Source organism: Mustela putorius, unplaced genomic scaffold (genome assembly GCF_011764305.1).
Source record: "Mustela putorius furo isolate JIRA1106 unplaced genomic scaffold, ASM1176430v1.1 tig00000281_pilon_pilon_pilon, whole genome shotgun sequence".
Lineage (NCBI taxonomy): Eukaryota > Metazoa > Chordata > Mammalia > Carnivora > Mustelidae > Mustela > Mustela putorius.
In genome coordinates this window covers 4464390-4490388 of record NW_025421343.1, presented here as the reverse complement: position 1 = coordinate 4490388, position 25999 = coordinate 4464390, and the positions used below count along the sequence as shown (strand labels likewise).

General features: G+C 44.5%; 1 long non-coding RNA gene across 1 annotated transcript; it reads left to right on the top strand.

Moving 5' to 3' along the window:
• The first annotated feature begins 17430 nt into the window (after positions 1-17430).
• Positions 17431-24087, top strand: LOC101684751. Its single transcript, XR_198698.3, has 3 exons — positions 17431-17517; positions 18469-18622; positions 23162-24087. It is a non-coding gene; the product is annotated as an uncharacterized LOC101684751 (long non-coding RNA).
• The last annotated feature ends 1912 nt before the right edge of the window (positions 24088-25999 follow it).

The window sequence follows — 25999 nt, the reverse complement described above, 5'->3', positions numbered from 1 at the left end:
GCATTGGCAGGTCAGAGTGTGGAAGGCTGGGTTTGAAGCCGAGACACGCAATAATGGGCACATGCGTGCATGCGTGCATGCGCACGTGCAAGTGCACACACACATACACATTTATCATGCCCTAATCTTTAAAATATGGTTATAGCTCAATTTTTGTTTGAATCTATATCTATTGTTTATGTTCTCATTAATCTATAATATTGTTCACAGCTGAGTCAAATAATGTGTCACAATAACTCTTCCTTTCTGGTACAGCTTTCTGTTTTTCCTAGATTAGATTGTTGCCTTATTTTCTATGTCTCAATTTCATCCCCAAAATTCTCACATAGGACCATAAACCTCCTTTCAATACAGCTAAGCATATCGAGAGTCGATCAGCTCAGTTCTTTTCTTGGCTATGTCCTTCCTTGCTGCCCTCTGTCCTCCTACCGATGTTTTCATCATTAGTCTCTTTATTCCTGTGGTTAAGTCTTCCCATATTCTGTCCCGGCCTTTCAGTACAATTTTTCCTTGGTCAGATGTATGAGATGATCCATCAGTTCTTCTACTTTTTTTCTTCCTGAAGCCCTATACCCTCTGCTCCAGTCTAGCTGCTGCTTCTTGAGGCCGGCTGCCTAGTCGTTCCCCATCACCCGGAGAGTCTTCTCTTTTGTGTAAATCCCTTGCTTCCTCAATCCCAGTCTTCCTCTTTCTGGTTTAATTGTTTTAGAGGGTCATATCCTGTACCATCTTCCTTAGAAAGTATACATGGGAGATAAGCCTTTTGCCTGTCTGAATTAGCCTATTTTCAGACTCGATGGATGGTTTGTCTAGGAAAGGAAATCTAAGTCAAAAACTATTTTCTGTAGAATATTGAAGGTATTCTTCCATTGTCTTCTAATTTCCAACTTGCTCTTGAACAGTCTTATGCTATTCAGTCTCCCAGTCCCTTACATAAAAACTGTTTTCCTTTTTTGTACTCTTGTCTGGACCATAGGATCTTCCTTATTTCTGTGATATTCTTTTGTTTGTTTGGGCCTCTGGTGATCGTGACTGTTTATTCACATGCGAAAGTGAGAGGACCAAAGGCTGACTGACAGCTCAGTGTGCATGGGCAGGGCTTGTTGGAAACCAGCCATTTGTTGATCAATCTTCTCTGTCAGTATTTCCTCTTAGACTGGTCGGTTTCTCCAGATAGAAGTGACCCAGTTTTTTGTTTCAGATATTTCTGCTGACAGTGTACTAGGGAAGGGAGGCCTGCTCGGTACGTGGTCTCTCACCTAATTCCACTCTTCAGTAGGTGCCCGGCTCTAAGTCCTCAGCTCCAAAGCCGCCTCAGCTCAGCCTCTTTAGAGAACAAATTTGCTTTCTCCCATGACTGACTGGCTGTGTGGGGTAGGGGAAGTGTTAAGAAGTCTAAGGGTTTTATTCAATCCTTCTGTTTGGAGTCACACCCTGAACTGTGTGACCCTGAACAAATCATGTAGGGACCTCAGTTTCCTCTTTGGACCCCTGAGGGCCTTTGAGACACATCTGGTCTCTAGGGTGCTCCCAGCCTTGGCATTTTGTGATCCATTCACCATTTATAAGGTGGAGCTCTCTGCCTAGTGACTAAGACAGACAGGAAGATACCAGAGGTCAAAGACGGGGAAGTAGCAGAGGGACGGAGTGGTAGGGAGACTGCACACAAAAGGTGGAACTTGAGAACTAGAGGTGGCTGGAGGAGGGGCAAGCAGGGCCTCCTCAAGTGGTCCAACCTGAAGATATATATTGGGGTCTAATAAGTAGAACAGAGGGTTCTAGAGGATAATGACATTGGGTCAGACTGTGGGGAGTCTGAGGCTATTCTCCATGTCAGTGCATCTCATGATGAAGATCACCTGGGGAGCTTAAAAAAATGTCAGACCTTATACATCAGAATGTCCGAGAAGAGAGCCCAGAAATGTGTAGTCCTTTAAACTTGCCCCATGATTCCAACAAACTGGAAAACGTTCCTTAGACAATGAACCATGGATGGTTTATAATGAGAAATCATGATAAAAGTGGGAATTTTAGAAAGATGAATTTGACAGCAACATGCGAGGAGGACCAAGTTTGAGGGACAGGAGACCAGGATGCACATGAAGCAATTTCACTACTCCAGGCAGGGGGACATGTGGGCCTACAGGACAGAAGTGGTGAAGAAGAGACAAGGAAGGGACCACCAGGCCAACCCATCTGTTGTGGTTTGAATTGTGCCCCACCCCCAAATTCATATATTGAAGTCCTAACCCCTGGTGCCTCAAAAGGTGACCTTATTTGGAAATAGGGTCATTGCAGAGATAATCAGTTAAGTTGGGATGAGATTATTAAGGTAGGTCCTGATCTAATATGACCAGTGTCCTTATAAAAAGAGGAAATGTGGGCTCTGGCATGGACACACATAAGGAAGAAAAAGACAGCCACCTACAATCCAAGGAAAGAGGCCTGGAATAGACCCTTCCCTCACAGTCCTCAAAAGAAACCAACACTGCCGACACCTTGATCTTGGACTTCTGGCCTCTAGAACTGTGAGAAAATAAATTTCTGTTATTAAAGCCACCCAAGTGTGGTACTTTGTTATGGCAGTCCTAACAAATTAATACACCATGTTTTTAGAAACGTTCTCCTGGTTTGGAATTACCTTTTTTTCACTTCTTCATGATGAATGGTTCCCCAAAGCCACCCTCCTGAGAGGCCTGGAAGTAGTGGTTGCAGAGTAAGGCAATGGATCTAACACCACATGATGCTCTCTAACTGAGGAGGGCGTGTGAGTTGCTTTTCTGGGTCATTGCTCAGTTTGTTCCCAGAACTCACCTGAGAAATCAAAGGACCAAATCTTTTAACTGGAAATCGCTGGACAGAAATGCCCATTCTCCTCATGTGAGTAAGTAATCAATGCCAAGAATCTCAGACTGTGAGTAAAACCACAGAGGAGAAGGGAGACTCATCTCTGTGGAACCATGAGCATCCCACTAGTGGCTCATCCAGAGAGAACAGAGCTGCAGGAGGTGGAGGAACCTCCAAACAAGGTAAACCCTGGCTCTGTCATTTTATGACCTGGCCTTTGCCAAAACAACTATCCCCCTTGGCTAAACAAAGAATATCCAAGAACTCTACATATCAAGGTCGAAGGCGTGATGATTGATGTAATCCCGTGGGACCAGGGACAAGCAAGTCTACCACAGAGCTCTTGGCCTCCAGCCATTCAGTGCTGCCTTTGCTAACATCCTTGGCCCCCTTGGCCCTTTTACCTGCCAATGCTCCCAACACCAACCCTCACACCAGGTGACCTGCCATCTGCTCACCCCAGGACTGCCAAGTTTTGCTGGAGAAAGTATCACAACTGTACCACAGGGCCTGCTAAGCATTTCCACTCCCCTACTTCATCTGGGCCCTCCCTGCTCCCATGGTTATCCATCTGGAATTGGCTTACTGTTGTTTCTCTCCAGCCCATGCAAAAAATTTCTAGGATCAACAGGTCTTCCATTTCGTCCCCATGTCTCTCACTTTCACCAGAGAACGTCATTTCCATTTTCCTGTTAGGCAAAAAGTCTGCCTCAACTGTTTCTCTTTGCCTGGGAATTTCTCTCTGGCTACATCCATCCTCTCCTGGATTCCTCCTGTTTCAGAGAAAGAGGTGAGGTTTTTATTTCCTTGTCCATTTAAACCTATCTCTGTTCTGGCTCCTACCCCTCATAATAACATCAATTAATTAATTTATTTAAAAGACTTATTATAGAAAATTTTAAATACATACAAGAGATTTTACTTTTATATCTTCAAATTCCACTGGCTTTCCTGCCAGAAAGCTCAGGTCTCCTCCAGTCTTTCCTTTTTTTCTTTAAGTAATTCCATGCCCAGTGTAAAGCCAGTTCAGAGCTTGAACTCAAAACCCCAAGATCAAGACCTGAACTGAAATCAAGAGTTGGACACTCAACTGACTGAGCCATCCAGGCACCCCTCTCCTCCTCCAAAATATTTAAAAGCTATTGTAATCTTGCTACTCCCTTGAGCTACTTCCTAACTTCACATTTTTTAATGGCCAGATGTTGCAACATGTTCTTTCTTGTCTCCCTTTATTTCTTAATTCCCTAGAAGCTAGCTTCAATCTCTGTAATTCTACTGAAATTCCTCTTTCAAATTTTTAGCTGTTCCTTTGAAGTAAATTCAGACTTACAGAAAAGTTACAAATATTGTGAAAAGAGTCCTATATGCCCTTTACTTAGCCACCCCAAATAGTAATATCCTATAGAACCATAGTACATTTATCAAAAGCAAAATATTAATGTTTCTACAGACTTTATTAGAATATCACCATTGTTCCATCAATGTCTAATTTCTTTCTTTCTTTCTTTCTTTCTTTCTTTCTTTCTTTCTTTTTTTCTTTCTTTCTTCCTTTAAGGTTTAGTTATCTGTTTGAGAGAGAAAGCATGAGCACAGGGAGGAGTGGGGAGAGGGACAAGCAGACTCCACAATGAGCATGGAGCCTGACTCAGGGCTCGATGCCACGACCTGAGCTGAAACCAAGAGTCAAATGTCTAACTGACTGAGCCCCATCAATGCCGAATTTCTGAATCTATTCTTTTAAGAAAGATTTTTACTAAAGCTATCTTAATTTTTTTCTTAAACTTCTTAAGTTCTGAATATAAAAATAAGGAGTGATGAGTAGAAAACTTGAAAAATATGAAAAGATATAAAGAAGAAAATAAAAGCCACCCAGACACAAAATTATTTACCTACATAAAAGAGACATAAGAACATGTTAAATGACACCACCATGGAAAACCATCAGCAAAATCCACCCAGCGGATTTCGTCAGGGAAAAAAAAAAAAAGAAAAGAAAAAACAAGGAACAAAGAATTGCAACATGAGGGCTTTGGATCCCAATTTAAATAAACTTTTAAAATATTATAAGACAATTGAGAACTGTGAACTCTGAATATTTGGTAACCTATGAAATTATTGGTAGTTTCTAAGTGTGACATAGGTACTATGTTTATATTCAAAGAACATTTATTTTAGACTTAGCTACTGGAATATTTATAGATGATATGGAGAGGGAGAAGCATGTGAGGTATGTGGTGAAACAGACTAGTCATGTACTAGTAACTGGTAAAGCTGAGGGAAGGGTGAATTAGGTGCATCAAACTATTTTCTCTATTTTTATGGATGTTTGAAATTTTCCATCATGAAATGCTTTTTTAAACTTTTTTAGAAAGATTTATGTATTTTTTAAAAAGATTTTATTTATTTATTTGACAGACAGAGATCACAAGTAGGCAGAGAGTCAGGCAGAGAAGGGGAAGCAGGCTCGCCGCTGAGCAGAGAGCTCCGTGTGGGGCTCGATCCCAGGACCCTGGCTGGGATCATGACCTGAACTGAAGGCAGAGGCTTTAACCCACTGAGGCACCCAGGTGCCCCTATGTATTGTTTTTAGAGAGAGAGTACGAGCAGGAGAAGAGACAGAGGGAGACACAAAAGGAGAGAGAATCTCAAGCAGACTCCCCACTGAGCATGGAGCCCAACATGGGCCTTGATCCCATGACCCCTGAGATCATGACCTGAGCTAAATCCACTTAACCAACTGAGACATGCAGGGACCTGAAAATGCCTTTAAAAAAAAAAAAAAAGGACTCATCTATGTAACAACCAAAAAGTCATTAAAAATAAATTTATATTTTTGTCTCAAATTTTCCAATAAAGCACATAAGGAATCACATTCTTTGAAACATGGCAAACATCAGCAGACCTTTATATCTTCCATAGCTCTCACCAACGAAAGCCATGTCTTCCCTCCTACTGACAAGCTCTCTGCCCTTCCTTGGCTCTTCTGTCTTCTTCACCACCTGTCGCTCTTGCTTCCTCCTGCCCTCTTCCTCATCTTCCCTGATCCTTCATGCACATTGTTCTCAGCCCTTTCTATTAGCAAGCAATGAAGGCTTTTGAAGTTCTCAGTGCCGCCTTTAACTCTGCTCAGCTCAACAAAAGCAGGAGCGCCTGGCAGGAAGCACAGGAAAACACCCCAGTATATGTTAACATTCTGTTCATTGCCAAATCCTTACATATTCTTAGAAAGCCTGGTTTTTAATGTCTGCAGAATATTGCTCCGTTTACACATGCCATAATATGTGTATCTCATCCTCTAGCATTAGATCTATTGACCCCCCCCCCAGTTGCCAAAGCAATTCAGTCCTCTTCCTCTGTGACTTTCCATAGTACTTGATGCTTCTGACCGTTCTTGTGCCTTGAAAAGTCCTAGCATTGGCTTTTGTGATGTCCTCTCAGTCTCCCTCCTCATGGACCAGTCCCTCTTTTGCCTTCTGTGACTTGTCTTTCTCCGGTTCTTCCCCAAAATCCTATCTAGGACCCCCTGGGCTCTCTCTCCTCTTCTCTTTCCTCTGTCTCCCTGGTTCAGTTCTCTCTCTCTTGGCTTCACTCTGAAGGATTCCCAATCCATACCCTCAGCTGTAACCTCACCAGACCAGCATCTCCCCCACCTGTTACACGCAACCACCAAAATACAGTCCACTGTAGTTCCACCAACGCTACTGACCACGCAAAGGGAGCCATCTTGAACCAGCTCTGCCTGCCTCCTGGCACCTGGCCATGTTGCTGCCATTTCCTTGGGGCTCAGCTTGATGCCTTGGAGTCACTGTCCACTCCTTCCTTCACCCTCCACTTCACCAGGTCACCAAGCCCTGCAGAATCTACTTCTAAAATGTCTCCACAACAATTGCTAATATTCCATTCGAACTGCTCAGTTCAGTATTTGAGTTTTCATCCCCCACTTGCTTTCACTTCCTCCTGTTCTTTCCTTCTCTGTTCGTTCCCTCCAATCCATCTTACCTCCAACCCCCATATTAATCTTCCTAAAGGCTGACTTTCATTGGGTGGCTTCCCTGTTCAATAATCATCAGCAACCCTCCATTACTTACCAAACTGAGTCCTAACATTCAAGGCACAATTTAAAGTCATCTGCCAAACAACCTTCCCAATCTTCTCACTTCCTTCCATACTACGCATGAGATGGAATTGTGTGACTCTGGAGTCAGACCCCAACTTGGTAGTGCTAAGACCTTGGGTAAATTACCTGAGCCTCTGCTTCCCCATCCACAAAATGGGAGTATCAACAGCACATACCTCATGTGTTATTGGGAGGATGGGATAAAGTACATAAAGCATGATACCATGCATACAGTAGGCTCTTAATAAATGTCAGATATTATTACTTTTATTACATTACTGCAATCAAAATGAGTTGCTTGGTTTCCCAAGTTTTAGTACTTATTTCACATCCCTGTACTTTTGCTTATACCATTCCCTCTGCCTCCATCTTCACCTTCTGAAATCTTTCCTATACCCAGAGGCCCTGCTCAGATGCCATTTTCCTGAAGTTTCCTCGACAACCAGCCATACAAGCTCTCTTGTTGCCCCTCTGAACTTTAAGGCTCTTTGCGTCCAACACTCTGAGGCATTTACGCTGTGAGCCATGTGATGAGCTGTGTGGTGAGCTGTGTGAATGCATTCTCTCCCTACAAATTAGAGTAGGACTTTGTCTACTTCATATTTGATATACTTGACACAGCCCAGCACGTCGTCTTGGCACAGAGCTGAAACTCGGGGAAATGTTCATCAAAAGATGAAGAGGTGGAACTATCCTGTTTCTCAACAATAAACTTTCATCTCGATACCTGTCTATTAAACAAAAATTTATTAAGCATCATATTAATCTTATTAATACATCTTATTAAACCTAGGATTAATGAATATGGTCCCTGCCCTCTTGATACGCACAGCCTAGTTCAGAAGATTATACTTTCAGAAAGAAAACTGAGAACAAGTCAGGGCAATATTTAACAATGTGTTTAATCAACTATAATCAAATTTCATAATGTATAATCTAGACAGTTTCCTGGGTGGTCAAGCTAGGGCAGAGTCTGGAGAATTTAGGTGAGGAGGGGAAGGGAAGAGGCAGAAATCGTCACTGGAAGGTTGAGCTCACTGAAAGGCAGATGAATTTAGCTAGGGACAGTAGAGGGAGGAGTACTTTTACAGGAGAATAATTACACCTGCTTTCAAGAGGGGGAGGGGGAAGGGCACCGATAAATGAAAAGGAGTGTGCCACCTACTAAGTTAATGATTCTTTGTGCTGGAGTACCAGGAGATAACAATGGATGCCAGCGACAATGTTCACATGTGCCAATTACCATAATTACAAACACCGAAGATTAACATTTACCTGTCAGAAGTCCATGGGAGGAAGGGGTGTCTCCCACACCTGTAGCTGAATAAAAGCAACTGCAATTCCTAGAGAATCAGCTTTGATTAAAGATATTCTGGGTTTCATGCTTTCTCTATTCTGAGATTCTAAATTGCCCTTCAGATTAATATGGTCACACCTCCTTGCTTCACCTACGAGGAGGTGTGCCAGAAAGCTAGACTTCCCTTTCAGCCACATATGTTTGGCCTTGCCTAAGTTGTGAGATGTCATTTAAGGAATTTTAGAAAGAACCTCCTGCCCCCAGGGATCTCCCCATCGTGCCTGAAAGAATGCCATGATTTGTGACGCGGTCCTGTCCAGTTCTCTCCTCACAAAGGTAAGTACTGCTGTCGAAGGCCACAATCAGTCTGGAATCTTTTGGTTTGCCTGTGGGGAGTTATTTGTTTGAGGGAAGGAGAAAAGGCATAGAAAGAGGTGGTGACCAGGTCCTTGCATAGCGGAAGTGGGACAAAATAAGCACCACCCTGTCTGGTCTAAAGGGAAAAGCCTCCTGTCCCCAGACTGCACAGACAGACCCAGTTCCACTGGCCAGTGCCGGGGCCGCACAAAGCGAGAAGCCAGCACCCGGGAGCCCACAGCAGCTCAGCCCTTGGCCATGCGCAGAGAGAGGACTCGTCTGTGCCCTGGAGGGACAAGCACGTGGGAGGGCAGCAGACCGCCAGCTTATCCTCTATGGCAGTGGATGGAGCAATAAAAGGTCCATGGGGAGTTAGAGAGGAGAAAGGAGTTGGGGGAAATTGGAAAGGGAGGTGAACCATGAAAGAGTATGGACTCTGAAAAACAATCTGAGTGTTTTGAAGGGGCGGGGGGTGTGAGGTCAGGGTACCAGGTGATGGGTATTATAGAGGGCACGGATTGCATGGAGCACTGGGTGAGGTGCAAAAATAATGAATACTGTTATGCTGAAAATAAATTTAAAAAATAATGGAAAAAAAGAGAAAAAAAAAGGTCCTGTGAAGGGTTAAGGTCCAGCCCCAGTGCCACAGTATGGCCACCAACAGACTGACAACCTGGGGGAGGGGTGAGGGGGGATACTCCCCCGACCCCTGCACCACCGGGTCCCCGCAAAGCCTTTGGCGCTGCTGGGCAGAGGGTGCTGCCCCTGCCCTCCTCGCCTGCCCGGCAGAGCAGCTCCCCTGGGCCCGCGAGGCCTGAGCATGGGGAGTTTCAAGTTCAGCTAGACTGCAGGGGTTGAAAGGAATGACGTGTTTTATCCGAAGTCGGAGTTTATGGGATCCTGTTTCTGTATCTAACCCCATTTTCTTCTGTCTCTAAGTGACTCTCTCTGGGCCTCGCAGCGATGGCCCTCGTGCTGCCACCTGCAGGTGAAAGGGGGGATTGAGCGAACTGTAGTTGGCAGGCAGGAGTCTTAAGGAGCCCAGGACCTGGCAGAGATCTGATCCAGCCTCCACATATCGTCCAGAGGTTACCCTTTGGTTTGTTTTTTCCATTTTGCAGATTTGGGAGGATAATGATGATACATATCTGCACAAATGTAATTCAGCGTAGATGTTTATAGGATTGCTGTGCATTTTAAAGGAGACCATGCACTTGAGCCCCGCAGTATAGCACGCTGGGAAAGAGGACCTGGAGGTGCGTTCAGGCTTTGCCACTTGCCAGGTCAGGGAATATGGGATGAGTTACTTCTCTTCTCTGTGCCTTGGGTTTCTTATCTATAAAATGATAGTGAAGAGTATCTATTGCATCGGTTATTTATGAGAATTAAATGAAATACTTCTACTACACTTCGACACAGTAAGTGCTCAAATGTTAGTCTTTTACAGTTGAACTTGTTTTTGTTATTTTCAGCATTCTGTTGCCTGGAAAATTCTGGTTTTTAGATTCCCAAATAAACAATGCCATCTGTTTGCTCATCATTTTGCAGTTGTCTTGAGTATACTTGTATATAATCCTTCCATTGCCCTGCGAGTTAGATGTCCTCATCCCATTTTGCAGATGAAGAAACTAAGGCTCAGAGAATTTTAATGACTTGCCCGATGTCACACAGCACGTGGAACCAGGACATACCCAGCTTTCCTCTCCCCAAGACCAGGGTTCTTTTTACTATATCACAGTTGTCATAACTCCTCTAAACGGGAAGAGTATGCATTTGATTTTACAACCCTTTGCCAGTATCTATGCTATGCAGGAAATTTTTCAAGCTATAGCAACTTCCTAAAACCAGGCCTCAGCTTTCAGGTAAACTAAAAAAAAATGCAGTCAAGGCCTTTTCTTGGTAATAAACCTTTTCTCTGTGACTTATCGGTGAACTGGTCTGTTAGGTGCTGCTTTGGGAAGGGAGGATGGAGGGGTGCAGCAGCTTGGGCCTTTGGGGGAGCAGTGTCTTCACCACAATGTGTTAAGCGCCCCCCCCCGCCTTTGAACTCCTGGGCAGTCATGAAATGATTTATTCCCTCCTCTTTCTTCCCTGACAGACTGTGAGCTCTGTCAAGTGTAAGATGGGGCTAACCTATCAGTTCCCTACTTGTAGAAAAGAAATGCAGAGGAGAAGCTTTTCACTGAAGAGAGTCAGGAAATGAAGACATCTCCTTAGACATTTGATGACAGATTCATCTCAATCTATAGAGAAAGAGATTAGGGATAGTTTTGATCATTTTTGGCCAAACAGCTTTGATGATCTTCCTCTCCTGACTAGTAGCAACAACAACAATAACTAATATTGATCCAGTGACAACCATGAGTAGATGTGATGCACATGAGTTCATTGAGTAACCCTGTGTGCTAAGTACTCTCGTTATCCTCATTTTACCAATAAAGAAGCAGGCTGAAGGAGAGCTTGGGCTTCCCAGCACAATACAACTAGTAAGTAAAGTAGCAGAAGTGGGACTTGAACCCAGGTCGGTTTGACACTGACTCTAACATCTGCCCAGCCTGCCTCCCAGAACCGGCAAGATAGCTACTGAGGGTCTTGCTCAGAAACCTGCCTGATGGGAACAATGGATGGGGTGAGTGTGCATGCTTTCTACCCTAATCACCTTGATTCCTTCCCTTTGATTTATTTTCCACCTCAAGCAGCAGGACTTTATATCCGAGTCATCTTCTTTGGCTCCTTCCCCACCTGAGCCTGGCATCCCTGATCCTGACTCAGGCCCAGAGTGCTCTCTCCCCTAATTCCTGGCACCAGGGCAAGGGAGAATATCCAGTGTCAGAGATCAGCAAAGCCCTCCATGTGACAGACGGGCACTTGCCTTCCCAGCTCTGTACACATGCCTCCAGCGAGTAGTTCCGATTACGGTCAGCCGGGCTGAGACCTCGTCTCTCCCTCAACAAGTCCCAGATGCCCAATTCATGCAGAGCAGGTGCTCCTCTCATGCTCCTGGCCCCAAAAGGCCAAACATTTCCACTTGGTCTACATAGTCCCGAAGCCTATCCATTCTCTTCCCTTGTCCCTGTGTGTCCTGACCCATCAAGCCTTTGGGACTGCATCATTTTATCACTGATGGCCCAGCCAATTTGTTTTCTAGAATCAAATTTCCAAATACTCAAAACTCCAGCAATTTCAGCAATAACTGTGCAGACGATCCCAGACCATTCATGACTTTTGTTTCCAAGATTTTTTTTTTTTTAAGTTTCAAAGGTGGTTAAGAATTCCAAACTCATTTGCCTGTCATGTCTGGTTCTAAATAATCACTAGGTATTGTGGTGGACCCTAGAAACCACCGCTTACACACCTGCACTTGCAGTCAAGGCCGAGTATCTCTGTGCCAACGAGGAAAGGCAACTACAAGTAGAGAAGGACAGAGGGGAGGTGGAGATTTTGGAAAAAGGTTCTAAGTAACCTCCCAGGCCACAGAACAAGAGCTCCTCATCTCCCAGGTACAGAGGAAGCACCAAAGAAGCCTGTTAAAATGCAGATTCCGAGTTCTGATTCCTTGGGTCTGAAGTGGAGCCCAGGACTTTCAAGGTCCGCGGAATCTCTTCCAATGCAGGAGGTCTGTGGATGACACTCTGAAGAAGGCCACCTGAGAGACCAGGAACACCCAGGAGTGGGAGACGAAGCCCACCAGGGAGGAGCCCAAGGATGAGAAGAGAGGAGCGTTCCCCAAGGCAAGCGTTCAGAAGCGAGGACCAACAAGGAGGAGGGGATGGATGAGAGAGAGGTTCAGAGACACCCCCCCCCACATCCCACATCCTGGAGGATCCTAAATGTTAAGCTCTTTATACAACTCAGAAATCTCACATTACCAGGGACCAGTCAGGCAACGTCTCAAATATGAGCAGTATGGGAAATGCAAAAGCTGTTTGTCCCCTTTTAATTCTTCTTCTTAGAATTATTTTTACTCTCTTAACCAAAATCTATCTCCCTTTATTTTTCTATCTTATCCCCGGAGAAAAAGAAAACTTAGGAAACTAATTTATTATATGACTGATTTATATCCCTCATCTTCCTAGAGATTTCTTTTTAACTTATATTCAATCCAGAATCTAATCCAGGATCATGAATTGCATTGATTTTTCTCAAAGATGTATTTTAAAATATAACTGGGGTGAATCCCTAGCTGGTCAAATGCCAGAGAAGAGAGAGAGGGAGATGACAGCCTGGCCTGGGGTTCTGCCCCCATCGTCCATCCCCATCCCTAATTGTTTAGGTTTTTCCTCAGCCTCGCCCTCTGCCCTCTGCTCCTCTCCTTTTCTTCCTCTCTGATACTTCCAGTGTCCTGGAGGACTCCAGGTGGCCGAGAAGATGAAGCGGCACCCCAGGGACCCTGCCTGGCCACTGCCTCTGGGAGCCTCTTCCTGGTCCTACAGACAGGCTGTCCTCGTCCTCACCGGGCTCTTCAATGAGCATGAAGCGGAAGCACTCAGCGGTGCTCAACAGGGCACAGAGACTAATCAAAAAGAAGAGATTTCAAATAAGTAGACAAACCCAGGAGTGAAAATCAATGAGATAAAAACTCTCCTGCGGGAAAATAAATGAGGTGCAAAGGAATCAAGCTGGAAACACGAGTCAGCAAACCACTTCCCGACAATAACCAGTCCAGGCTTGCTGGTGCTGGGAGCGTCTCCGAGGCAACTCCAGGACTCCTCATCCGTTCCCACCTGCCCCTCCTTGCCATCGCACCCACATGCTACTGCCTTCTGGAGAAGCCCAAGTCCCACCTGCTGATCCTGGAATCTGACCTCGAGTCCACATCAGATCTCGCTCCCTGGCTGTGGTGGCCAGGAGCTGCATCTCTGCGTCTCCACGGCCTTCTGTCATGCCATTCTGATGCCGCCGGTCAGGGACTGCCTGGGCCAGAAGACTTTGGGTATGTGGGTGCTCAGCTCCTCCTCCCAGACTGCAGGCTCCTGTACTGTCACCAAAAAACTTTAAATCTATTTGAATAATGATAAATGCTTTGGAGTCAGATCTGGCTTGAAATTCCCAGGGATGTATGACCTTGACCCAGTTCCTAATCTTCTGTGAGTCTCAGTGTCCTTATTTGTAAACTGGGACCATAAGATCTCATGCAATTATGGTGAAAGTTAAATGGATTAAGTTATGCAAAGAACTCAATCCAGTGTCTGGCACATTAGAAACCTTCAACAAATATATGTTCTCTTCCCCTTCTTATTTTTGAATCTCCAAAGCCTAAAATATGTTGCCGGCAATTTTATGCAAATTATAATGGCTTATAATTACATAACTAATTCACAGTCATCATAGGACAATCAGAAAATATGGAGAAGTAAAAAGAAGATAGAAAATCTTATGTAAATTTCAAATCCAAAGATACTAGAGTATAAATTGGTATACATCTTTCAAAGCTTTAAAAATACATAAATATTCATTATAACACACTGTACACAGTGCTTTTTTTTTTTTAAAGATTTTATTTATTTATTTTGAGAGAGAGAGAGCACACGTGCATGCAAGTGGGGTAGGGGGAGGAGAGGCAGAGGGAGAGGAAGGGGCCATTCTTACACTCTTCGTCTACACAACAACAGCACGTTCTGTAATAATTATTTAGCTGCCAGTAAAGATAAGTTTTCAACTTGTTATTTCATTTTAAAATGACTAAGAACTTTCTCAGAAAAGGGGTAGGAAGGAATCTCCAGCAGACTCGGAGCTGAGCATGGAGCCAGACGTAGAGCTCCATCTCCCAAACCGCCGAGATCATGACCCAAACCCAAATCAAGAGCCAGACGCTCAACTGACCAAGCCACCCAGTTGTCCCGACACAGTGATTTATAATCTGGTTTGCTATATGAAAATATATAACAAACATCTTTTGCTGTCCACAGAGCGATTTATGTAACATTAGCCATTTCGGCTGCAGAGTGATCTCATATGGGGATGTGTCTCCACTTACTCAGCCAATCCCCTACTATTGAGCATGTAGGTCACTGGCAATTGTTTCACTGACTCTAAGCAATCGTTCTAATGAACAAGTTGTAAATATTTACTGTCATTCTTTTTTTTAAGCTTTTATTTATTTATTTGACACAGAGAGATGACAAGTAGGCAGAGAGGCAGGCAGAGAGACAGGGGAAGCAGGCTCCCTGCTGACAGGGAGCCTGATGTAGGGCTCATTCCCAGGACCCTGAGATCATGACCTGAGCTGAAGGCAGACACTTAACAACTCAGCCTCCCAGGTGCCCCTTCACTGTCACTCTTAATTAAGTTCCTATGAGTAGAATTGCTAAATTGAAGAGTGTGTGAAAATGTTAGTGTATGAACACTTTTGATACACTTTGTTGAACCGATCTCCACAAAGGTTATATAAATTTATGTTCCTTATCTACTCAAAGTATGTAGTCATTCTTTTCTTGTCTTTGCCACAGAGAAAATGACATCTAATTGTTATCTGAATTTCCTCTGAAAAAATACCACCTGTGTTTTGTAACTGTTGAACTGAATGAATGTACTTCTTTCATGCTGACCCTCAAATCACATCCATGGGGGCGCCTGGGTGGCTCAGTCGGTTAGGCATCTGCCTTTGGCTCAGGTCATGATCCCAGGGTCCTGGCATTGAACCCTGCCTCAGGCTCCCTGCTCAGCCGGGAGCCTGCTTCTCCCTCTCCCTCTTTTGATCCCCCTGCTCGTGTGCGCTCTCTCTCTCTCTGTCAAATAAATAAATAATCTTTAAAAAAATAAAAATGCAATTTAAAAAATCACACCCAAGTACACATTTGCAAGCTTTGCTCATCTAGAATAAGTGGCCCCAAACAGAAAGTGATCATAATTTGGATGAAGCTCACTGAAAGACAAAGAGGCTAGGGAACAAGGACATCTGCGATGTTACGAGGAAGCGAAGAGAAGTGGGGTGAAACAGACACAGACGGCTGGGGAGAGGCCAAGACAAAGCCTCTGGCTGCTGTAATCAGGGAGCGATCCCTCCCTGTTGGATTTCAAGGAAGACAGGAATGAAGCTCAGGATGGTGGGGCTGGACCCGGAGAAGGGGAAACGATGGGAAGAGACAAACCCAGGGACCATTCTGGAGGCAATCGAGGCCTGCTAATTGGGAGCATTGTTGGAGATGTCTGGTTACATTTCAAGGCAATACAGTTTTCACTCTTCTGTCCGCTTGTTGTACATTAGTCCCTTAATAATCATTCTTCCTCATCATTCCCAGTTGGCTAAATAGTAGTAATAACTAATTGTGGAAATGTAATAGCTAATGTGGAAAGTATTAAACACGTTCCACATGCCAGGTGCTGTGTTCCATTAGCATTTTCTCATTTAACCCCTACAATGACCTCAGGAAGTTTGCACTATCATTATACCCATTTTTCAGATGAGGACACAGGCTCGGAGAGATGTAGTGTCTTGTTCAAGGCCACAGAACTAGTAATGGAGGGAGCCAGGAGGAGAACCCAAGCACATGTTTCTTCAAAGCCTAAGTTTGTGGCTTTTGTTTGTTTGCTTATTTGGTTTTTTTTTTTTAAGATATTTTTATTTGACACAGAGAGGAAGTACACACAAGCAGGGGGAACAGCAGGCAGAGGGAGAAGAAGGCTCCCCCTGAGCAAGGAGCCCAATGCGGGGCTCAGTCCCAGGACCCTCGGATCATGACCCGAACGGAAGGCAGACACTTAACAGATTGAGCCATCCACACGCCCCTTATCTGGGCTTTTTAACCACAACATTTTACAAGGGCCACTGTTGTTACCAAGCACATGAGTTGTACTAGATACTAGTTCAAGTTGAAGGCCAAACAACCATGAGAAAATAAAGGTCAGCAATTCCACATGGAGAATAAGAAGAAAGAGATCAAGAAGGCTCCCTTCCTCCATCCTCCGTCGAAAGCCCCATTACCTAAGCCTTTGTTCTTTCCCCTACTGTGTTAGAATAACTCACTGCCTGCCTTACCAAGCAGGAGTGAATTTAATGTACTTGATTCCTTGGCGCTCTGACTCATTTAGGCCCAAAGAACCAATTTATTTCCTGATTCACACATCCTGACCTCTTTCTCCCCTCGCAATCCAATCTAAACTGGGTACCAGGAACTCACACTTGGCAAGCCCCATTTTGCACCTGGCTACCACCCACCCAGGGTTATGGCTGTACTCCTTGAGGCTTTTCTAACAAAGACCATTGTGGGACATGGCCACATCCACAGAGAACAGGTGCAAGCTCAAAGACTTAGGAAGGACACAGAAGGACCCTCCTGCTGGTGGCTCCTGGTGGATAAGCAAGGGCCACCTGTGGCCTGCTCACATTTTCATGCCACACAAAGTTGGAATCACCTCGCAGTGGAGGTTGTTAGTGAGTCTCCAGGAGTTTGGTTCCTACTGAGTTCAAAGGCTGACCTTTCCCTGAAAGCTGTGTTCTTCCTCTAGCCCTTTCTGACCGGCCACATGGGCTTCCACTGAAGCCACTGTGACAGTTTCTGTTCCTGTTATAGTGTCTTCTCATTACAGCAACCCCCTGGAAAATGCCAAGTTTCATGTTTGTTTTCTACCCATTGCAACACAAGCTGCTTCTCAGCAACAAATGGGAGGGGAGCAAGGGCAGGAAGAAAACTTGCTTCAGTTTTCCAGCTAAATTCCACTCCCTTCATGAAATTTTTTCAGACTATTCCTGCCAGTGGGTCCTTGGGTCACATCCCTCCCCCGCTTTCCAGCTTCTCTGACCTTCTAGAACATTGCTGGTCTCCACCAGCCATTCACGTAAGGCCTTGTTTGTTTCATCACTGATTGATATGTGAATGCTGCCTTTTCTCCTTGACCAGATCGTGCATTTCTTGAGGGCCGGTACCATATTTTAAGATATTTTCATATCTTCCTCCAGGTCAGAACATAGGGTTATGTGCCTTCCTTGATCACCCTATTTAAAACTCCAAATGAATCACCGTTAGCAGTCCAACAAAATAAATGTCATATTTATTTTGTTGGACGGCTAACAAATATATAAATATATTTATATAACATAAATATATATTATATATAAATATATAAATATAACATTTATTTTGTTTAATATCTGACCCCCATCAAATCTTAGTCTAGAAAACAGGTATTTCGCCTGCTTTGTTCACTGACATTTTTTCCAGCATTTAGAACAGCGCCTGGCATATAATGAGTATTCAATAAGTAGGTGCTAATTAATGGATGAATTAAGGGATGAATAATGTGAAAAACAAATTACACTCCTGTATTTATGGAAAGATTATCTTTTTCCATTTCAACTCTTCAATGAGTATTTTATGTATTGCTCCTTATGAATTTCAGAAGAGTTTCTTTAGGCTCTCAAACCTATTTTATTTCTTTACTACTAGCTCAGGAAACCCTAAGATAGAGAATAACTATCAGTACTTAACCGGGTTTTCCCTATACACCAGTAACTATTTATATTCTCATTTAATTAATACTCCTCTCCCTTGGGCATCTGGGTGGCTCAGTGGGTTAAAGCCTCTGCCTTCAGCTCAGGACATGATCTCAGGGTCTGGGATCAAGCCCCGAATCGGGCTCTCTGCTCAGCAGGGAGCCTGCTTCTCCCTCTTTCTCTGCTTGCCTCTCTACCTACTTGTGGTCTCTGTCTGTCAAATAAATAAAATCTTAAAAAAAAAAAAATACTCCTCTCCCTCGTTGATACTGTTAAAACCATCATTTCACTGATGAGGATCTGAATCTTCTAGAAGGTAAATAACTTGCCTGGTTCTCATAGCTAGTAAATGGTGAAATCAGGACTTGAACCCAGGCCTTTCTGATTAATGACCACTCTGCTTTCCTGCCTTAATAGAATCCAGGCTGCCAGGATAATCCTTGAGCTTCCTCCCCTAAGATCTTCCAGTCCTGGCCAGCCCAGCCTAGCCCTTCCCAGGATGAGAGACCACATCTTGGGGCTGCCAGGAAGTGTTGAAAGACACAGCTACTACCCAGAGAGCTAACATAGGGTAAGTGTATGGTGGGGAAAGCAATGGAAGAAACAACAGCAGCAGTAGCAGTTCCTGATCACCGTGGTTTCTATCTTAGATGCTGATGGACAATTTTAGCTGCACCATGAACATTAACCAAAATGGAAATGACTACGGATAAAGCAGGTTTTGGGCAGAGAGAGGAGTTAAGTTTTGGTCCTCTTACATATGAGATATCTGTTCAATACTCAAGGGTAGATGTTGTGTACACAGTAGGATCCACAAGTCTGAAGTTCAAGCAAAAGGGCTAGAGATCTTAATTTGTGAGTCAACAGCACCATGGAACCCTGTCTAATGCAAATGCCACGAGACACCCAGATGTGTTTCTTGGCCGGCAGAGCCCCAGTCCTGAAGATTGTGTCAAATGTTTTAGAAAGGTTGATGAGTGCCATGTAGAGACTTCATTGTTCCCTGTGTTGCTGCAGCGGGTGCATTATGAAGCTTAAATTTGCCATATTTCCTTCTCAGCGGGGTCTCAGTGGGCGACTGTGCGTGTGTGTGTGTGTGTGTGTGTGCAATCGGTTGCAATTGTTCAGGGATTGAAATGGTTCATTCTAGAGATTGCCTCTGGGACTCCCTTTTCCTTGGACTTTCATGGCTGACAAGGCACTTGTAAACAGACACATTCTTTTTGGATATGTTAAAACTATAATCCAGGCCTGGGATACAACTCCACTCTTTTCAGTGATTCTGTGTTTTTCTGATCTGAAGCACAGACCCCAATTTCATACTGTGGTTGGTGGGGCCCTCTGACTTCCTTTCCTTTAATATTCTGGGCATAACATACACCACCTTCATTAACTGCCCAGTCAGTTTGCATCCCTTCCCTGCCCCAGTCCTGCAGACAGAAATTACAGAGAGAGAGGGGGAAGGGGCTCAAGAAAGCACAGCCAGAGCTCAGAGATGTCAGCATAGTGTATCTGAAAAATACTGACAGAGGCATAAAAAGATTTTTTAGCAACACTGAGAACCCAGCTGAGGTTGGAAATCATAAATTTGTTCTGGAACCAGTTAGCCTGGCTGTGGAATTTTCTCTAGCTGAATTCCCACAGAGAAGACAAATAGTAGGGCCACTTCAGGGTTGGGATATGGCTTGACAGGCGCATAGGGAGAGCAAGTGATAGGTCACTGATGAGAATGTAGCTAGTGGGTCCCAGGCTGGAGAAGGGAGGGCAGAAGGCAACACAAGAACTGACACCCGGGGTGCCTGGGTGGCTCAGTGGTTTAAAGTCTCTACCTTCAGCTCAGGTCATGATCCAAGGGTCCTGGGATAGAGCCCCGCATCGGGCTCTCTGCTCAGCGGAGAGCCTGCTTCCTCCTCTCTCTCTTCCTGCCTCTCTGCCTACTTGTAATCTCTATCTGTGAAATAAAGAAATCGAATTAATTAATTAATTAAAAATAAATAAATAAATAAATGAAATAAATCTTTAAGAAAAAAGAAAAACTGATACCCAGAGTGTCCCAGCTCTGAGAGGCTGTGGGTGAACCTTCGAGGATCTCAAGCGTACAGAGCATGACAGACACCCAGGAAAGGCGAGTCTAGGACAAAGGAGACTCCTGCGGCTGGACACTCCTATGCCAGGTCTGACTCAGTCCCTCAACTGCCACACCACCTTTCTCAAGCAAGACAGTGCCTTCCTACAGAATCCGCCTTGGTGTTGATAACATACCCTGCCCCTCAGAGATCCCTAGATATCAGGGCTACATGAAACTTCAGTTTCTCAAAAACAACACAACCTGTCCACGAGAATCTCTCCAGTTTCATCTTTTATTAAAATGACACTGGGGTACCTCAGAGCATCAAAGCCATAGCTGAAGAATTAAGTCTCAAGAGAGCAGGAACCAGGAAAGCTTCAACCTCAGGGACTAGAAATAGGACTCAGACACCATCAGGTCCCCTCACCCTCTCTTTAGCTTCCTTCTCACCCTTGCTCCTTCTTTCCCTCTTGAAACTTAAGAGCTTAGACTCTGGAACCAGATACCTGGCATTCTAATCCTAGCTTGGCTCTCCCATTTACCAACTGAATGATCTGGAGAAATTTATTTATCCTTTCTGTGCCTCAGTTTCCTTGTGGAGATAATAATAGATCCTACCTCATGCGGCTGTTGCAGTCAGAAATAATTTGATACTTGTATAGCACAGGGAAGAGTCCCTGGCCCCTCGGGCTCTGTCTCATCAAGAGAAGAGTTTGGACCCAAAGGTGTTAATCAGCAATTTGCCCTCAAGGTTAAAGGTAATAAACTGGGGTCGCATTCAGGCCACCAATGGGATCCACAGGAATCATCCTCATCAACGGGGTGGAGAGGCAGCAGGGGCTGCAGCCCTACTCACAGTCAGACAGGAGACATGTCATTTTGTTAGGAGTAGGGTAATCTATTCCAAACCTTGGTCTTTACTCTCGGACTCTACGCTTGCTCCCCTTGGTCGTCAGTAGGTGAACATACCTGCTATGTCAGGGGAACTGGACATCTTTCCCTCTGCTCTTTACTCCATCTGTCTCTTGTCTGGCCCCTTCCCACTAGCACTGGAACAAGCTCAGGTCTCTAATCTAGAGACAAATACATCTTCCTAGACTCCCCCTTCCTTAGGTCCCCACTTCCCTTCCCAGCTTACTTTACTCCACTTCCTCCCTCCTTTTCTCAACTCTCTGTTCTTTAGCTCTCTCACTTCTCCCCAGGTGCCAAATTCCTAGGCCTCTGCTGCCTTAGACATCACTGCTACCCCGACTTTAAACTCTCTCCTCCCTGGGTTTCCATAGTAACACTCTCTCCAGTACATCCCTAGCCTCTCCAACCACTCCTTCTCCATGTCCTTTGAATGTTCCTCCTTCCGTGTCCACCCATCCTTGAACAATCCATCTTCCCCTAGGTTACATCCCCTCTTCACCTTGAAGCCTCCTTGGGCAACTTTATCTATTGTTAAGGTTTTGATCATGCTACGCAAGCTAATCATTCTCAAATCTATATCCATCGGCTTAGTCCTCTCTTCTGAGTGTCAGGTTATCCATCCATCCGACTCAGCATGTGGGTTTGAAACACTAACACTAGACTTGAAACACTAACAACTCAGCATGTGGGTTTAGGAGACAGCTCTTAAGGACAATAATGGAGAACAGTTAAAGACACTAGAGGTGTCTGATCCACAGGGACAACTCAGATGAACTGTGGTGGTAAATGGGGCCATGGTGGCTAACTGGGAAAGATAACCTGGAGATATCCTGGATGGACCCCAAAGGGTCAAATGCAGACCAATGATTAGAAAATTGGAGAAGACAGATCTCAGCTGAACCAAAAAAAAGACCCTTTGGAAGTCAGAGTGGCTCAAAAGTAGACTCAGCTGCCTTAGAAGGTTTTGAGACCTTGGTTACTTAAAGCATTCAAGCACCAGGCTTTAAATTCCTTCTGACTGCAAGATTCTATGAGAAAGCAAAACAGAACTTATGAAGACTTGACCAAATGCAGTAAAACCTGGTCCTACTGGTTCTGGCACCAAATGGATGTTGGTTTACTGGCTGGAGTACCCAGTCACGTAAAATGGAAATAACAGCAGAGACAATTTAGGAGAGCTGAAGGGCAGAAGAAATTGAATAAACTCTCAAGTGGGGAAGGACTGATAGTCAAAGAATCTCACTGCAACCTGACTCTCTTGGAGGTATTTGCACTTGGTTCTATTTTTATGCAACTACTCAGTTGATGTGGAGTCTACATTACCCATACTGCACTGGGGCCTCTGAATTAAAGTTCTGTTTCAACAAACCTAACCAGGTATTGTTTGAGGCAAGAGCCTGGAATCTGGGTGGAACCTAAAGGCCTGACCTGACCTTGGAAGCACTTTTGTATCTGAGTCTACAGATCTCTCTGCCTTCTCTGTGAAAGATGGAAGACTTGAACTACTGTGGGAAAAAGAATGGTTCCCACTTGCCGCCAGCTCCATGTACCTTCCCACAATAAGACAAGACCCCAGCTCTAGAACACCTCCCTCCCTGCCCATCCCTGGGTCATCTAATCCCATAACATATAGTGTACTTGTGCCTTCTTGCTTACTGGCTTCCCACAACCTCTCTCTCCCTAGAGGTGCAGGCTGGAGTGAGGCCAAGGAAGAGAAGGGGCTGGCCAGAAGCTGGCATTTTCCATTTGTGCTCTGGATCCTGCAAATCCAAGATCTGAGTGGATATGTAGGAGAAGGAGTTTCAGTCTCTGGCCCCGAGGAACATCAGGAACATAGAAAACCAGGTTTAAAAGGGGTGGCCTGGGTGGCTCAGTGGGTTAAAGCTTCTGCCTTCAGCTTGGGTCATGATCCCGGGGTCTTGGGATAGAGCCCCGCATCAGGCTTTCTGCTCAGTTGGGAGCCTGCTTCCTCCTCTCTCTCTCTGCCTGTCTCTCTGCCTGCTTGTGATCTCTCTCTCTGTCAAATAAATAAATAAAATCTAAAAAAATAAAAATAAGAAGAAGAAGAAGAAGAAAACCAGGTTTTAAGGTAGGACTTGAACTGATATTGTTTCTTTTTTCTCTTTTAAGCCTGGATTCTAGAGCCAGCGTGCTCCTCTCCACTCCTTCTGCAAGACCACATCTCCCAGGCAAGAGACTCTAAAGTTCTGCCTCCTCAAAATGCTCTCCAGCTCAGCAAGTCCTCAATCTGCCATCTGAGTCCCATCCCAGGAGAGGAGGGGGCAGTAAAAGGGTGCTGTCTCACTGCTCTGTGCCTCCATTTCTATGTCTGTCCAGTAGAAATCATCACAACTACCTCTCATGTCCCACAGAATCCCTTTGAGGATAAAATTAGAATTGACCACCTGATTGCCCAACATCCAAGGTTATTCTGAGCAATAGCCTCTCAAAGAGAAGTTCAGGGAAGAGCTAATTTGGGGTGAGAGACACTGATACACCAGAATATGCATCACACACTGGATGTGCCAAGTTTCTAAGCGAGTCTGGTTCCCCATGTTACCAAGCACGTCTCAGAACTAATGGCCCTCAATTGTCTCCAACCAGTATTTACTCAGAAGACAGAACAGAATTTAATATTAATCCACGCAGAATATAATCTGGGAAGACAGATTCCCAGCAAAGAGTAATTCTAACTATGGGGGAATCGGCATACTTCTACTTTACTGATGGGATTGAAAAATGACACAGCCCAATGGAAGGCAATTTGGCAACGTCCATCAAAACTCCATCTGTGGTTATCTTTTGACCTCACAAAGGCACTGCTGGGCACTTATCCCACAGATACACCAACATTCCTACAAAGGAGGTCAATTTAAGGTTAGTTATGGCAGTCACAGGTTGTAAAAGCAAAAGACCAGAAATCATTCAGGGATCTATAAACAGGAACTAGTTAAATATACCCTGGTACATCCTTACTTGCAACTTTTTAAGAACAGAACACGGAAACTTTCTGTGCATTGCTGTGGAAAGATTGCCTCTATAGACTGTGTTAGAAAGAGTGGGAAACAAGAATGTGTTTCAATATTTTTATTACAAGATTTGCTTGTATTTTCACAAAGAGACCCTAGAAGGATTATGTAGGAAATTAATAACACAAGTGGGAGGGAGGCTTTTCAATGTACAATTTTTGTATTGTTTTTATTTTTAAAACATGCTACACTTTTAACTTGGCAAAAAAGAAATTAACAAAGGAAAGAAGAGACCCTCTAGAATGCATTCCAGAAGGGCAAGGGGAACCAGACTGGGCAGCAGAAGAGCACACTTGATCCTGGCAGGGCCTCTGGTGGCCCTGAGTTTCCCAAGCTGAAAGACAAGAGGGGTGGCCCTGTCTGCGGCCTGCCTCCCAGCCTCACTCTTCTTTAAATAAGAGCCTTCCTGGGATCGTGCCCTGGTTTACATCACGGCTACCTTCTGTGCCCTTTCTCTTGGACAGACAAGTACAAGTTGACTGAGTGTGTTCAGCACCACTTTCCAGAGAATGCCCAGACTCCTACCATCCCTATTCAGTTATTCCTTATTCTTGCATTGTATCTATCCATTGGCCGTGCCCCTTTACTGCTATCTTAGGCTTTATTCAAAGGCTTTTAAATTTATACTTTAACCTGGATGAATCCTTTTACAAAGCAATTTGGTCATATAAAAGTTAAATCATAAAAGTTTAATGCAGCATCCCGTTCCTTGGGTAATTACCTTCAAAGTGACAAAGTCCAGTTCTCATCCATTCTTTTGGAGTTACTTCAGTTAAGCATTGTGGGAATGTGGGTGCAGGGGTAACAGAAGACTGGAGGCATGGGATATGGAAGCTGAGATGAGCTGGGTTGCTCTGCTGCATCACAAGACAGACAGCAAGAGGAACCAGGGAAGGCAGTGGCTGTGCCTGGGGCTTTTCCATGCTACATGGACAGGAGCCCTGTGAGCTGAGCACTGAGGACTGTCCAGGGAGATGCACAGCATGTGAGGATGCAGAGAGGGGTGGGCTGAAGACTAACAAGGGCTAGAGGAGCTCTATGACTGTAAGGCACCAGCTCGAGTTTGGGTCTGGGCACAGCTACAGAGGCGTGGCTCAACTGTCCCATCTGGCCCAGTGCCTGCCAGTGGTGCAGACAGTATTGGTATAGCCCACTGAGGAGCCCAGAGAAGCCAGCACCTGTGTCTTCTTATTTTTCTTGAAAAACCATTTTTGTCCAGGGGCACCTGGGTGGCTCAGTTAAGTGCCGATTCCTGTTTTTGGCTCTGGTCATGATCTCAGGCTCTTGAGATCAACCCCCCCGCATGGGGCTCCAGGCTCAGCGTAGTCTGCTCAAGATTCTCTCTCCCTTCCCCCTCACTCTGCCCCTCCCTCCCATCTAACCCCATGCACTCTCCTCTTTCTCTCTCTCAAATAAATAAAGTCTTTAGAAAAAAAAAATTTTATCCAAAAACTTAAAATTTCTGAATTAAAAAAAATCCATCCCATCATCCAAACGAATCCTTTCATTTCTCTGTGTTTACGTTCAGTTCCTAACTGTAAGAACTTACTTTTCCAGAAGTGGAATAGTTGTGTAGGCAAACTTCCAAGTTTTAATTTAACATTACTTTATAAGCCCGCTGTCTCAAAGTCTTTATAATAGTTATATTAATGATTGAATTATATTCCATTGCAAAGACACACTCTGGTTTAGTTCACCATTTCCCTATTATCATGGAGTTCCTTGTACTTTTAGCTTCCCTATCCTTAAAATTTGTCCTTACATTGAGTTCTGAGCAGGGGGATAAGTAGGTTAAAGGATAGGAACGCATTGGATATCTTCATTACTTTCTCACTTTTTTCCCCCTCCTGACTTTACCCTGTCTCCTGTCCTGGAGTTTACTAATTCAATCAGGCAGACTATCTCATTGTGTCTGTCCACACCTCTAGCTCAGTATTTG